The 14270-nt window shown below is 41.8% G+C and overlaps 1 protein-coding gene across 1 annotated transcript in view; it reads left to right on the top strand.

Annotated features, from left to right (window-relative positions):
- The first annotated feature begins 11726 nt into the window (after positions 1–11726).
- Positions 11727–14270, top strand: part of prrt1b (proline rich transmembrane protein 1B) — a 28773-nt gene continuing 26229 nt past the window's right edge. The window contains exon 1 of the mRNA XM_034296659.1: positions 11727–11770. The gene's annotated coding sequence lies outside the window, so the exon portion shown is untranslated. The remainder of the gene's footprint in view (positions 11771–14270) is intronic.

The following is a 14270-nucleotide window of genomic DNA, read 5'->3' on the forward strand; positions in this document are numbered from 1 at the left end:
GCAGAATTCATCTTGAAATCAGATTCATTTAACACAGAGGCCAATTAACTTGAGTTAATTGAGGTTTCAGCTGTTCACTGGTGAAAGTATTTTTTGTTCCAGTCCATTATTATTATTATGGATTGCCATTACAAGGGGGTGGATGTCACCATCTGAGGAGGTAGCAGGACACAGGTGGTGGAACAAATGGGTATTATTTTGAAAAGCTTGAGAGGACAGGACAACCGCAACAATGAGACAATAACTGAAAAAACACATTAGGGCAAGAGGAACTTAATTAGGGACATATCGAGTGGGTTAACGAGGCACAGGAGAAATCGATAATGATGACATGACTAAACTGAACATAGAAACAGGGAAACTAGAAAGGAAAACTCATAGAACATAGAAATGTAACAATCGGCACAGCACTGGCCATGACCAGCCATTACAGTGGAGACATTTCAGTTTTGTATCTTTAATGTATAATAACATTTCTAATTATTTTTAGAATTTCATAATAAAACAATTCTTTAAATTGTGGGTTGCTATTTTAAACCCCAGAGATGATGAAGAACATCTATTAACTCTTAGCAAGGCCTTTAATACTTATTGCTCAGTGTTCCTATTTGACTGAACCTGTGGTGTTCCCAACTGGTCTGTGGTGCTGGATGCTGATGTCAGCTAAAAAATGTCCACAAAGCAAATTTCACTCACTTATTGTATGAAAAGCAACAGTGAGGTTTTAGGTGTCTCCATCAGAAAAACAATATGAAAAGCTTGCACTGTGCTTTTTAGCACTTCAACCTAACCCTACTTAAGAATGTATGGCATGCCGGGTATTGTGCAATGGACAACACCTATGGTAAATGATGATGAAATAATGCATATTTCCTGTTTACAAAGGAGACCAGTAGCAACATAATCACAGTGCTTGGGTTATACACCTCAAAGTTAGTATTTTATTTATCAAATGCACTGAATAACATAGTAATTCTGAACAATGAAATTCTTGTGACACAGCACTTGACATCTACGCAGTAGGTATTAAGAAATATATGAAGCAAAACAAATATACATAAAATAGAGACTAGCAGTAATTCCACAGAATGTAGGAATAGGAGTATAGAGACGATGAAAATAAATCTTAAATACACTGCTCAAAAAAATAAAGGGAACATGTAATCATCACAGTACAACACTGTGTCAATTAAACTTCAGGGTTATCAATCTGTCCAGTTAGGAAGCTTAAGGGATTGTGAATCAATGCCACCTGTTTCGGTGCAAATGACAGTGGTAGCTGGTGCACTGGAGAGGCTACAGTAAGACAACCCCCAAAAAGGGAATGATTTTGCAGGTGGTGGCCACAGACAATTGCTCTCTCCATATCCTTCCTGACTGATTCTTCTGTAGTTTTGTGTTTTGCTAGTGTTCTTGTCATTACTGGTAGCATGAGGCAATACTTGCAGCCCATTCAGGTTGCACAGGCAGTCCATCTCCTCCAGGATGGCACATCCATATGTGCCGTCATGAGAAGGTTTGCTGTGTCTCCCAGTACATTCTCAAGAGCATGGAGTAGATACCAGGAGACCGGATTCTACACGATGAGAGCTGGACAGGGCCATAGAAGGGCATCAACCCAGAAGCAGGACCGGTCTCTGCTCCTTTGTGTGAGGAAGAACAAGAGGAATGTGACCTCTAGTGGGCTACTAGCGTGCATGTTTCTGACCAAACTGTCAAAAACAGACTCCATGAGGGCGGCATGAGGGCCCAACGTCCTCTAGTGGGACCTGTGTTCACAGCCAAGCACTGTGCAGCTTGACTGGCATTCGCCAGAGAACACCAGACATGGCAGGTCCGCCACTGGCACCCTGTTCTCTTTATAGATGAGAGCAGGTTCACACTGAGCATGTGACAGATGTGAAATAGCCTGGAGACACTGTGGTTAATGTTATGCTGCCTGCAACATCATCCAGCATAACCAGTTTGGCAGTGGGTCAGTGATCAGACAGACATCAACATGCTAGCTAAAAGAACCCTGACTACCGGGATGAAATCATCAGACCCATCGTCACACGCTGGTATAGTGGGCCCTGGGTTCCTCCTGGTGCAGGACAATGCCCGGCCTCATGTGACAGAGTGTGTAGGCAGAGTGAGTAGGCAGTTCCTGGAAGACAAAGTCTTTGATGCTATTGAATGACACCATTGACTGACACCATCCACCGTCTCATCAGGAGCATGCCTAGACATTGTCAGGAGTCCATTCAGGAACTCACATAAGTTGCCGTGTTGAAATTCATGCAAGTTTGAACAGCCTGGGATTTCAATCGTTTTAGAACTTTTGGTTAGAATCCAGCCCTCAATCGGTTGGTGATTCTGGTTTGCATTGACCTTTGTGATCTTTATTATATTTCATTTATCGAGACCCGACATGTGATTTAAGTGTTCCCTTATATTTATAATACAATGCTAAAAAAATATATATTGTTGTAGATACATTAAAATTTGCAAACGTACCGTGAGTGGGCCATGTTTTACATCCGTTGCTCTTAGGCGGGAAGGTTGAAAGAATAACAAGTCGGAGGCAGGTTTGATCCAAACAAAACTTCTCTATTGAGTTCTTCCCAAAAACATGGACACACAACAAAGGACTTTTCCCAAGGTACAACCAAAAACCGGTAAACAAAAAACAAGCCATATGAACAACTTTGAACTGAAACAGAAAACACGGGTGTGGCACCGTCTTAACTAGGCGGGGTGAAGAGCTTGCTTGTAAAGGTGGCCTGTCTCTCTGCCGGTCCCCGATGTGCGATGGAACCGGCTCTTTTCTTTGTTCTCTCAGATGTATCGTTACGCACGCCTCCTGGAAAAGAGAGCGCAACACCCCGCTACACGTGAGGCACCATAGGAACTGTCAGAATGGGTATGGGGTCGTGGGTGTGAGTATGGACGACAGAGGCAGGACTACCGTTCACAGGACTATTTATTTAACCAAGGTTTAACCTTTTGTCCATAATTCCATAAGGTATATTTGGCGCAAAAACAACACTGCACATCACCCAAAGTATACTATACCCACAGTGAAGCATGGTGGGGGCAGCTTCATGATTTGGGGCTGTTTTTCTTCAGCTGGAACCGGGGCCTTGGTCAGGGTTGGGGGAATTATGAACAGTTCCAAATACCAGGCAATTTTGGCACAAAACCTTCAGGCATCCATTAGAAAGCTGAAGATGAAGTTCACCTTTCAGCATGTCAACGACCCAAAGCACACATCCAAATCCACAAAAGCATGGCTTCACCAGAAGAAGATTAATGTTTTGGAATGGCCCAGCCAGAGCCCAGACCTGGATCCAATTGAACATCTGTAGGGTGATCTGAAGAGGGCTGTGGACAGGAGATGTCCTCGCAATCAGATTTGGAGCTCATTTGCAAAGAAGAGTGGACAAAAGGTGCTTCAACAAAGTATTAGTTTAAGGTTGTGCACACTTATGCAACCAGGTTATTGTGATTTTTTTATTTAGTATTTTAGTGAGTTTTTCAATTGAATTGTTCATGTTATAGGGCACATTAAAGGTGAAAAGGTCTGACAATTTATCTTTGTCTCTTTCTATTAAATCAAAATAACCTGGCATTTTAACAGGGGTGTGTAGACTTTATATCCACTGTATGTTGCCCATGAGGGGACCAAACGTCAGTCGTCATCTCTGCCCTCGCCGCTTGTGAACTGCCCGTGCCTTTATGGAAGGAGGAGAACAGGTGATTAGTGCCTTCAGGTGCCCTTGATTTGCCCTGATTCCTTGTACTCACATGCCCAGGAGGTGGGTCTGCTACTAGGGCGTAATGCCTGCCGCACCTCGGTGGTACTTCCACAGTACATTGAATGTACATAGTGACCAGAGCATACGTTTTTGCAGACACGCCAAACTTGAGTCTCCTCAGGAAGTATAGGCACTTTTGGGACGTTTTTATCATCGTTGATGAACACACTGAGGTACTTGAAATCAGAGACTCTCTCTACTTCAGCTCCATCGATGTGTAAGGGGGCATGATCCCCCTCTGCATCTTCCTGAAGTCATCTCCATAGTCTTGCGGACGTAGAGAGGTTGTTGTCCTGGCACCATGTTGCCAGGTCATTTACCTCCTCTCTGTGTTCAGTCTTATCGTTGTTGGAGATGAGACCCAGAACCTTCCCAACAGTCAAACATGCAGGTGGGAATGTCAGGATGTGGGGCTGCTTATCCTCTGGACCTGGTCAACTGGACATTATAAAGGGAACAATTAATTCAGAGATAAACCAAGAGATTATTGAACAGAACGTCAGGGAATCATTCAAGGAGCTAAAGCTGTGGCTTTATTTCTGCAGCAACACTTAAAGTTCAATAAATACATACAGTTGTGCTGATAAGTTTGCATACCCTGGCAGAAATTGTGATGTTTTGGCATTGATTTTGAAAATATGACAGATCATGCAAAAAACCTTATTTAAGGTAAGTGATCATATGAAGCCACTTATTATCACATAATAGCCACTTAATGATAACAGATATCACCCAAATGGCCCTGATCAAAAGTTTAAATACCCTTGAATACAACAATACATAAAAAAAATGAGCTACATGGTCGAGTTGCCAGAAAGAAGCATTAAGTGCACCAATGCCACAAAAAAGCCTGATCACAATATGCCCGACAACAACTTGACACGCCTCACAGCTTCTGGCACACTGTAATTTGGAGTGACGAGACCAGAATAGACCTTTATGGTCACAACCATAAGCGCTATGTTTGGAGAGAGGTCAACAAGAACGGAATACCATCCCCACTGTGAAGCATAGTGGTGGCTCACTGATGTTCTGGGGGTGTGTCATCTCTAAATGCACAGGGAATCCTGTGAAAATTGATGGCATAATGAATGCAGCATGTTATCAGAAAATACTGACAGACAATTTGCATTCTTCTGCATGAAAGCTGCGCATGGGACGCTCTTGGACTTTCCAGCACAACAATGACCCTAAGCACAAGGCCAAGTTGACCCTCCAGTGGTTACAGCAGAAAAAGGTGAAGGTTCTGGAGTGGCCATCACAGTCTCCTGACCTTAATATCATCCAGCCACTCTGGGGAGATCTCAAACATGTGGTTCATGCAAGACGACCGAAGACTTTGCATGACCTGCAGGCATTTTGCCAAGACGTGTGGACAGCTATAACACCTGCAAGAATTTGGAGCCTCATAGACAATGATTACAAAAGACTGCACGCTGTCATTGATGCTATAGGGGGCAATACACAGTATTAAGGACTAAGGGTATGCAGACTTTTTAATTGGGGTCAGTTCATTTTCTTTGTTGCCATGTTTTGTTTTAGGATCGTGCCATTCGGTTATTACCTACAGTTGAATGGGAATCCCATAAGAAATAAAAGACACGTGTTTTGCCTGCTCACTCATGTTTTCTTCACAAATGTTACATATATTATCATTTCTCCAAGAGTATGCAAACTTTTGAGCACAGCTGTATATACTCCTAATGGTACTAAATTCCATCTTTCATCTGTATTTTATTTTCTTCAATTATCAAAGGAGATTTAGTTAATTTACAAGTTTTTTGGAATGGAAAATGTATGATTTCCCAGGAAAATGGTGGGTCAAGGTGGAGGATCTTCCGTGTTCGTTGTAATTTGGTACAGCTGGGTGGCAGTATAAAGGGAGCCTTTTCCCAGTCAGAACCCCCTCCTCACTCCATAGCACAGCTATGATTTATTATTTATAAAATTATTTGTGCCTCTTATGAGTTCTTCCCCTTTTTTGTCACAGGCTAGGAAATGGTGAAAATAGCAAGCCATGGGCACATGACCTTATGAGTGATTCAGTTTTGTTGATGGGCTAATATACTTCATAAACTTGCAAGTGAATATGAGGAAAACATTTATTAGCAGAATAAACAAAAAGTTAATTCTATATGCTACAGATTTTGCAAGGAATTTTTAATCACAACACTGAAGTGTAAGTTGTAATTGGAAATTGTTTTTATCTATTCATTAAATATTGCATTGCAAAACTTCATATTCCAATGCAAAACAATGACCTATTTATCAAAAATTACTGTTTTATTTGAAAGCATTTTTCTAATTGTATGATTCCCTTTGCTATTTAGTGATTGTTTTCTCACATGAACAGAAACTGTGAAGAATTTTAGCAATCAGGAAATGACAGGGATTTTGCTTGCCCACGGTCTGCCATTGTACGTCAATAGGTTTCATGAGGAGATTACCACTTCTCTTAGTGACGCCGATGGAATATAAAATGTCTGAATTATAGAATGTATTGTGAAACACTATCGTTGCATTATTACCGCAGATTATGAACATTCTAAATACTACTCCTTTAATTATTGAATAAATTACATTGAATAAATGCATACTGACAGTACCCAGTGGTCCAGTGCAAATATGGTGGTGCAGAAAATGTGCTCTCCTCCAACGCGTATGTACAAAAACTCTTACTACGTGGCTGGGCAGCAGCTTGGCAAGATGTGTATTTGAGGAAGCAGCAAAGTTTTGTGATTGCCCAAGACGAACCAACAAACACTATGGAAAAAGTGGTCAAACTGGGAGGGGGAAAAAAAGTATAATAATAATAATATAGAAAGGCTTCTGCGTATGTAATTTCACCATCTGACGTGGCAATGGGTATGACGTTAACTTCAATTCTTTTAGATGAAACGGACTTGGGAAACTGCCAGGGAATTCAAATCTACAGTTGTCCACTGCTTATCAGAATAAAAGTCTGAATAAAATAACTATAAAAAACATAAAGTCTAAACTTTAACACAACAAAACACATGTGGGGAGAACAGATCGGATGGGGAGTTCATCTATGCTCCCCATCCACTCTGATAAAGAATGTTTGAAACAGCCCAAATCCAGCTATACAAAGCTGCTAGAGGCATACCCAAGAAGACTTGAAGATGAAATCGCTGTCTAGAATGCTTTTACAAAGAACACAACAAAACGTTATGAATACTTATGTACAAGATATTTCAGTTTTTAATTTTCAACTAGATTGAACTTTACTGGGGCTTGCTTTTACGTTTCAAAGTTTTAGCCGGTTCAGTACAGCAAACTATGAACAATAATACGTTCTTAAAGTATGAAAAGTATTTTCAAAGAAAACTGATATCCATGTTTGTGTAAAAGCAGCACACAATCCTGTTGTGGTATCTTATGTTAACATTTAAGAGAAAGTATATTTTCTTATTTGAATTAGTAAGACGTATAGGTACATAAGTACATCCATGTCTGTGTATCAAAGTTGCAAAACATCCTGGTGCTATGGTTACTGCAGTATCAAATCATCATCAAATTTATTTATAAAGCCCTTTTTACAACAGCAGGTGTCACAAAGTGCTTTACAGAGACACCCGGCCTTAAACCCCAAGGAGCAAACAACAGTAGTGTTGAATTTCAGTGGCTAGGAAAAACTCCCTAAGGTCGAATTTTAGGAAGAAACCTAGAGAGGACCCAGGCTCAGAGGGGTGACTCAGAGTATCTTGAGTTGGATTAGAAGTATTTTTATACTTTTTTCAGATTTAAAAAGCTGTGAAGTAGAGGAATATACAGTGAGCACCATAATTCATTGGACACTGACAATATTTTTGTTATTTTGGTTCTGTACTCTAGTACATTGAGTGTGACAGGATACAATGACAATGTAGTGTAGACTGTCAGCTTTCATTTGAGGTATTTTCATCCATTTCGGATGAACTGTTTAGAAATGACAGCACCATATGTACATGGTCCCCCCCTTTTAAAGTACTACAAGTATTTGCTGAATTGGCTTCACAAATATGTGTCGTTAGGCTGGTGTATTCATTTGTGCTGTTAGTGAATGCAGGAGTGCTGTTGAGGAATAGTCTTGACTCTAGACTTTGCCATTGTCTTTGGAGGAAGTTGTTGGGGTGTGACAACATGAAGAAGGCAGTGTCAATGCAAATGAAGCTGGCCGTCATACGTCTCAGAAATGTAAATCAATCAATCAGGAACATTGCCAAAACCCTGGGAATGTCCAAGTCAACAGTTTGGTTCATCATTAACAAGAGAAAAACTACCTGCTAACTCAATTGTGTCAAAAGACCCGTTAGACAGAGGAAGACCACTGTAGTGGATGACCAGAGCATACTCGCTATGGTGAAGAAAACCCCCCTGACAATAGCCCCACAGATCAAAATACTCCTGGATGCAGGTGTAGATGTGTCAATGTCTGACATACATAGAAGACGATGCCAACAGGACTGCAGAGGGTACACTACAAGATGCAAACCACTGAAAAGCCTGAAGAACAGAAAGGAGAGATTACAGTTTGCTAAAAAGCATGTAAAAGAGCCCCAAGTGTTCTGGAAAAAAAGTATTGTGAACAGATGAGACAAAGCTGAACATGTACCAGAGTGATGGAAAGAGTAAAAATATAAATGCCCATGATCCAAAGCCTACCACCTCATCTGTGAAACATGCTGGAGGGTCTTGCTATGGCTTAGGCCAGAGTCGCTGCCAGTGGAACAGGCTCACTTGTCTTCATCAATGATGTAGACTTCAGAATTCATTGTTCTACATCCATCTGCTCAGAGAAAACCAAATGCCTGCAAACTCATTGGACGGTACTTCATCATGCAACAAGACAATGACCCTAAACATACTGCTAAAGCAACAACAGGGTTCTTGATGGCCAAACAGTGGAAATTTCTAGACTGGCAGAGTCAATCACCAGGTCTGAATTCAATTGAACATGCATTTTACATGCTGAAGCGGAGACTGAACTGAAGATGGCTGCAGGACAGGCCTGGCAGAAAATCACCAGGGTAGATACCAGTACAGGCCTGGCAGAGGATCACCAGGGTAGAGACGCAGTACAGGCCTGGCAGAGGATCACCAGGGTCTATACCAGTACAGGCCTGGCAGAGGATCACCGGGGTAGATACCAGTACAGGCCTGGCAGAGGATCACCGGGGAAGCTACACAGTACAGGCCTGGCAGAGGATCACTGGGGTAGATACACAGTACAGGCCTGGCAGAGGATAACCAGTGTCTGGTGACGTTGATTAATCACAGACTTCATGCAAAGGATATAGGACCATACATTAACAATTATTACTTTATTCTACATTACGTTAAACTGTCTAATGTTTTCTGCCTGAAAATGTGGGGGGACTATGTACAGAAGCTTTTATAATTTTCTAAACAGTTCATCCGATATGTATGAAAATACACTCAAATAAAAGCTGACAGTCTGCACTTCAATCTCATTGTCATTGTATCCTTTCAAACTCAAAGTGCTAGAGTACAGAACCAAAATAGCAACAAAAAAATGTCACTGTCCAATGAATAATGGTGCTCACTGTATGAAATACTCATACTGTTTGTCTGTCTTGCTGGGAAAGTGGGTTAAATGGCTGCTGTTTGGGAAACATTGCTAAAAAACGTGTTGCTATGGTTATTTTGGTTGCAATATCTTGAGTTGGGTAAGAGACAGTTTTGTAATATTTGCAGATTTGAATATCTGAGAAGTTGTGGAATGTATGAAACATTCAACCTTTTTTTCTGTCTTGCTGGGAAAGTGGATTAAACGACAGCTGTTTGGGAAATATTGCACACACAAAAATGCACTGCTATAGTTAGTGCGGTTGTAGCATCTCAAGTTCGGTAAGAGATATTTTCGTATTTTTTTCTGATTAAAATATGGAAGACTAGGATACTTTGATTTATAGAGCTTCAGACTTTGTACTAGGACCCACTGATCGTCTACAGATAGTTGTTTGGTGAACCTCTGATCTCCTCGGTAGATGTGACCATGAGAGCTGATGATTATAATGAACACACGTTTGTCTGAGAGTGGTGTTTTACAGGAACCCCGACTAGTACGACATGTTGGCCTTATAAGATAACTTGGGCGTCAGCTATATAAAAAAAAAAGGTGGTACAAAAACACTCATGTTTTTTTTCTTTTCTTTTTTTTGTAAAAACGCTGAAAATCAGTTCACTCGTAGGCCGCCATTTTTATGTATGTCTCAACGCATTCTAGGTAGTGACGTGTAAATGTTGTACCCTTTTATATACAGTCTATGGTTGTACCAGCTACGCAGCGTCTAGTGTTTTCCAACGTACCAGCTAAGTTTTGACAGTAGGCCTACAGTAACAGCGTGATGAACACGTCTGCCGTTCAGCCTTTTCAGTTTTAATCCGAGCGCACCGTAGGCTTAAATCAAGAGAATAACGCCAAAGATGGTAGGCCTACTCAAGAGTTACATGATGAAAATTAAGACTATCAGAGAGTTGAGGAAGTGAGAGTCGGGCAAAACCATTGGTGTCTGTGCTGCAACTGCTTGCCAATGCCAAGCTAGAACGAGAGCGTTTGCTGTAAAGAGCTCCACTTTTTGTCACACTGTGATCCTTAATTTTTTAGCTCTTTCACTTCTTTCTGGACAATCAGGGAGCCACACTTTAAACAACGCTGAAGCAATTGGTTTAACTGTTCCTCAAAAACTAGAAAAAGCCTAATTTCTTTGTGTTTTAGTTGAAGCTTGTGATTCCTGGGTGCTTTGAGAAAAATCTGATGAATTTACAATGTAAAGGGATCAGACTGACAGTACTGTGGTTGACTCTGTTCGCCAAGTTCATCATGTGAGAGGAACAGATCCTGAGTTACCAACGTCATCCTCCTGTACACGTTTACCCAACTCAATTTCATGTTTACCTGCGTATGTATGGTCCGTTTTTACTGGGTAGTCCACATCTGCTGGCCACTGTACAGCTGCATCCGACTGGTTTACATCCGTCTGCATCGGTCATACTTGGCGAACACTGTAGGCCTACAGTTATGGATTCATTAACAGCATATGGTGGATTGTCGGTTACCTCCATGATCGGCGTAGTGTCCGATGATTCGTCTTCCACGACTGCAACTGTAGGAGCGGATTGTTTACATCTTATCAGGAGAGTGTCCAGAGTCTCTTGCCTTAGACATGTGTTAGCGCGGCTTTCACTCGCTATGTGCGGACGTTTAGGCACCTTGTGGGGGGAAATTGAAGGCACGGCATTTGGTTTTAGTCTTCGCTTGTAACCAGCCGCCCTTGTGAGCTCTTTTAGCCGACTAAATGCATCAGGGCTGAAGTGGCGTGAACACAGCCGTGTGTCTTTAGGGAGTTGTACACCCACTGTTTTCTTATCTTCTCGTGAGGAAAGCAGTGGAGGCTTACATCACTCCCCTTGTTGCCTTTGGACTGGAAATTACAACCAAACGCTGCACAATGTGGCATTATATTCACTTTTCGGCTGTTCATACAGTTAAGTTTAGCGCCATTAACTCTTTTTTTCGCCATTAACTCACCTCTCAATCTGAACACAACCATTACATCTTTATGGAACACCTTGTTAACATGGTATTAGCGCGACACGTATTGCTAATGGTAGCAAGCCCATGATTTTTACAGACACCACGTTCAATCAGAGATATGTTAATAGTCATTGTTTCCTAACGATGAAGCTGGCGGCTTTGCCACGTGCTATGGGTTTTAAGGATTAAAAAATAGGATACTTTCCTTACAAGTTTAACATCAAGGAGAATGAGAACTATGTTGTCCCCCATCCAGAACCACATATGGTGTGATTGTTTCCCCAGTCTAAACTATAATCCGCTCAGTTAAATGCCCAGTTTGTATTGTGTTACCTTGTTTCCCTGTGACCACAGGATTCCACCAGACGACCATCACCATCGACCTCCTGCCTATCTACGACTACTCTGCCTGATACATACCTATACCTCTGCCAGCAGGCTGTGTACTGACCCCCTGCCTGCTCACGACTACTCTGCACCTGCTCTCGAACCAACCCACTTACTCAGCCTTCCACACTCACAATAAATACGTATCGTTGCACCTCACTCGTCCGGTCTGCGTTTGGGTTCCTACCAGTGCTGGATGAAGTGTTCAATTTGCAGTGGTCTCTTAATTTTAACCCTTCTGTTCCTCACTCAAAACCTTCCTTTTTTACTTTTTTGGAAAGGAAAGAAAAAGTTGCAGTGGTCTTTGGAGCTGTAGATTTACAGGGTAATGGGTAATGGGTAAAGTGGGTAATGGGTAAGTGCAGTAGTATATCTTTGACGGTCTCTTGTGCCTGCAGTGGACCGGCAAAGATAATGTAACATAACTGGTGTTTGGACATGTGAGCAATGGTATCTTTGGGTGTTGTTAGGTTTTTAGGGTGATGGCAGTTTCTATCAGAGGCTGCTGCATGGCCTTTCAAACAGATTGGAGGTAGGCTATATGGATGAGGTAAATTAAAGGAGTAGCTGGTGGAACAATGGCAAGTTGATTGGATGGCGTGCAGTATGTGGAAAGTGGTGTTGGGGGTACTGATCTCTGTGTTGTAGTTATTTCCGCCCAAGTTGTTTGCTGTCCTGGACTGTCCCTCTGACCAACCCCAACCCTTCTGAGGTGTTCCCGACAGGCTGGTTGCTGGGAGACCTTGGAGTTTTGCATCGTCCCACCCTGCCCAGCAACACTGAATCGGTGGAGAACATTTCCCTACCATCGACGTAGCCAACCCCGCTGGAGACCAAGATGACCCTCAACTCGTTTTACTCTATGGCCCGACCTATGTTGTTGTGGCCCTGGTGGTGCTGCAGGCCGTTTTTTGTTTTGCTCCTCCTTAATCGTGTTGGGAGTCTACGCAGGTCTTGACAAGAAAAAAGGGGGAAGGAGGATACACCAGATATGTAAATTCTGTTGGCCCAGTCATTGTTTACAGCGGCTAAGACCAAGGACAGCCAGAGTTGAGGAAGAGACTATGCTAACCGCTATGTTTATGATAATGGCTGCCGCCACTGTGGTTCGACTGGACATTGGGAAGATACCCACGGAAAATGAGACAACGGCTGTTTCAGATTTGGTGCTACAGATCACTGGACTCGCATGAGACTGTTCCCACAAGACCCAAGGGGAACACGCAGGAACGCTAACCGCCTGAGGGGGGGTGCTGACGTTCAGAGGAGACGGACCAGAGAACATCAACCGGTGAGATCAATCCATTACACGGTGCAATCAGAGGAATGACCTCTTTTCAAGTGCCTATGAATAAGCGCTTAGCTCCATTGGGGGAAAAGGTTTTCAGACCTCTTGATGGGAGGTTTTCAGACCTTTTAATAAAACTTGTAAATCCAGGTTAAAAACACTTCTTTTCATGTGCCTATGACTGAGCGCTTAAACGTTTAGCCTTACAGCTTTTATAGCTTCATATGTTTTTATATTTCTATTTTCTTATTCTGTGTTTGATTATTATGTTTGATTTATTTATGATGTTTTCTTTGTAAAGCACACTGAATTGCTTCCATGTATGAATTGTGCTATATAAATAAACTTGCTTGCATTACACAATCCTGCATATACTGATATAATGCAAACACAATATACAGGCATTTAGAGAAGGTGGCTCGACCCAGTGTATGGATATGGGTTAAAAAGTCATAATTCTGAGTTTAAAAGTCTAAATAATGAGATTAAAAGTAAATTGAGACAAGTATAAGAGAGAGACAATTATGAGATACTTTCACACAACAGTCAAAGTAGCAGCCTTTTAGCGTGAGTTCTCCAATTCAATTTGACACGGAAATGGATTGTGAGTAGACTGAAGACTACTTTAAACATGGCTTTACAACATATGAAATACTTAAATTTGATTGCTGATTCACATGGGATTGTACTAAGCAAACGCACCATTGAAAGGATTTATAGCTACATATATTGGCTGGTGAAGGTGTTGATCTGAGGTCAAGAAACAGACTGCGAAGACTTGTTTATTACATTTGTGGTCCAAACTATGTCTGGCACATTGATGGCAACGACAAGCTTAAGCCATTTGGAATTTCAATCAGTGGATGCACTGATGGGTTTTACAGAAATATGATATGGCTTGAAGCTTACAAAACAAACAATGACCCAAAGATCATCACTGGCTACTTTATAGATGCCGTGATCAATGCTGGTGGGTGCCCGGCCAGACTCATTTTTGCATTTTTCTGAGAACCAAGCTGAAATAGACAATGTAACCTTTGGTCCAAGCACTGGAAACCAGCGGATTGAACGATGGTGGCTGATCTTGAGAAGTGAGTGTGTCCAGTTTAGGATAGACCTGTTTGACAAACTCAGAGAAGATGGCTACTTCTCAGACAACGTCTTGGACAAGTCCTTGATCCAGTTTTGCTTTCTTCAAACAATACAGGTTATTGACCCATTATGAGAAAGGATTGCC

Source organism: Esox lucius, chromosome 13 (assembly GCF_011004845.1).
Source record: "Esox lucius isolate fEsoLuc1 chromosome 13, fEsoLuc1.pri, whole genome shotgun sequence".
In the NCBI taxonomy this organism is placed as follows: Eukaryota; Metazoa; Chordata; class Actinopteri; order Esociformes; family Esocidae; genus Esox; species Esox lucius.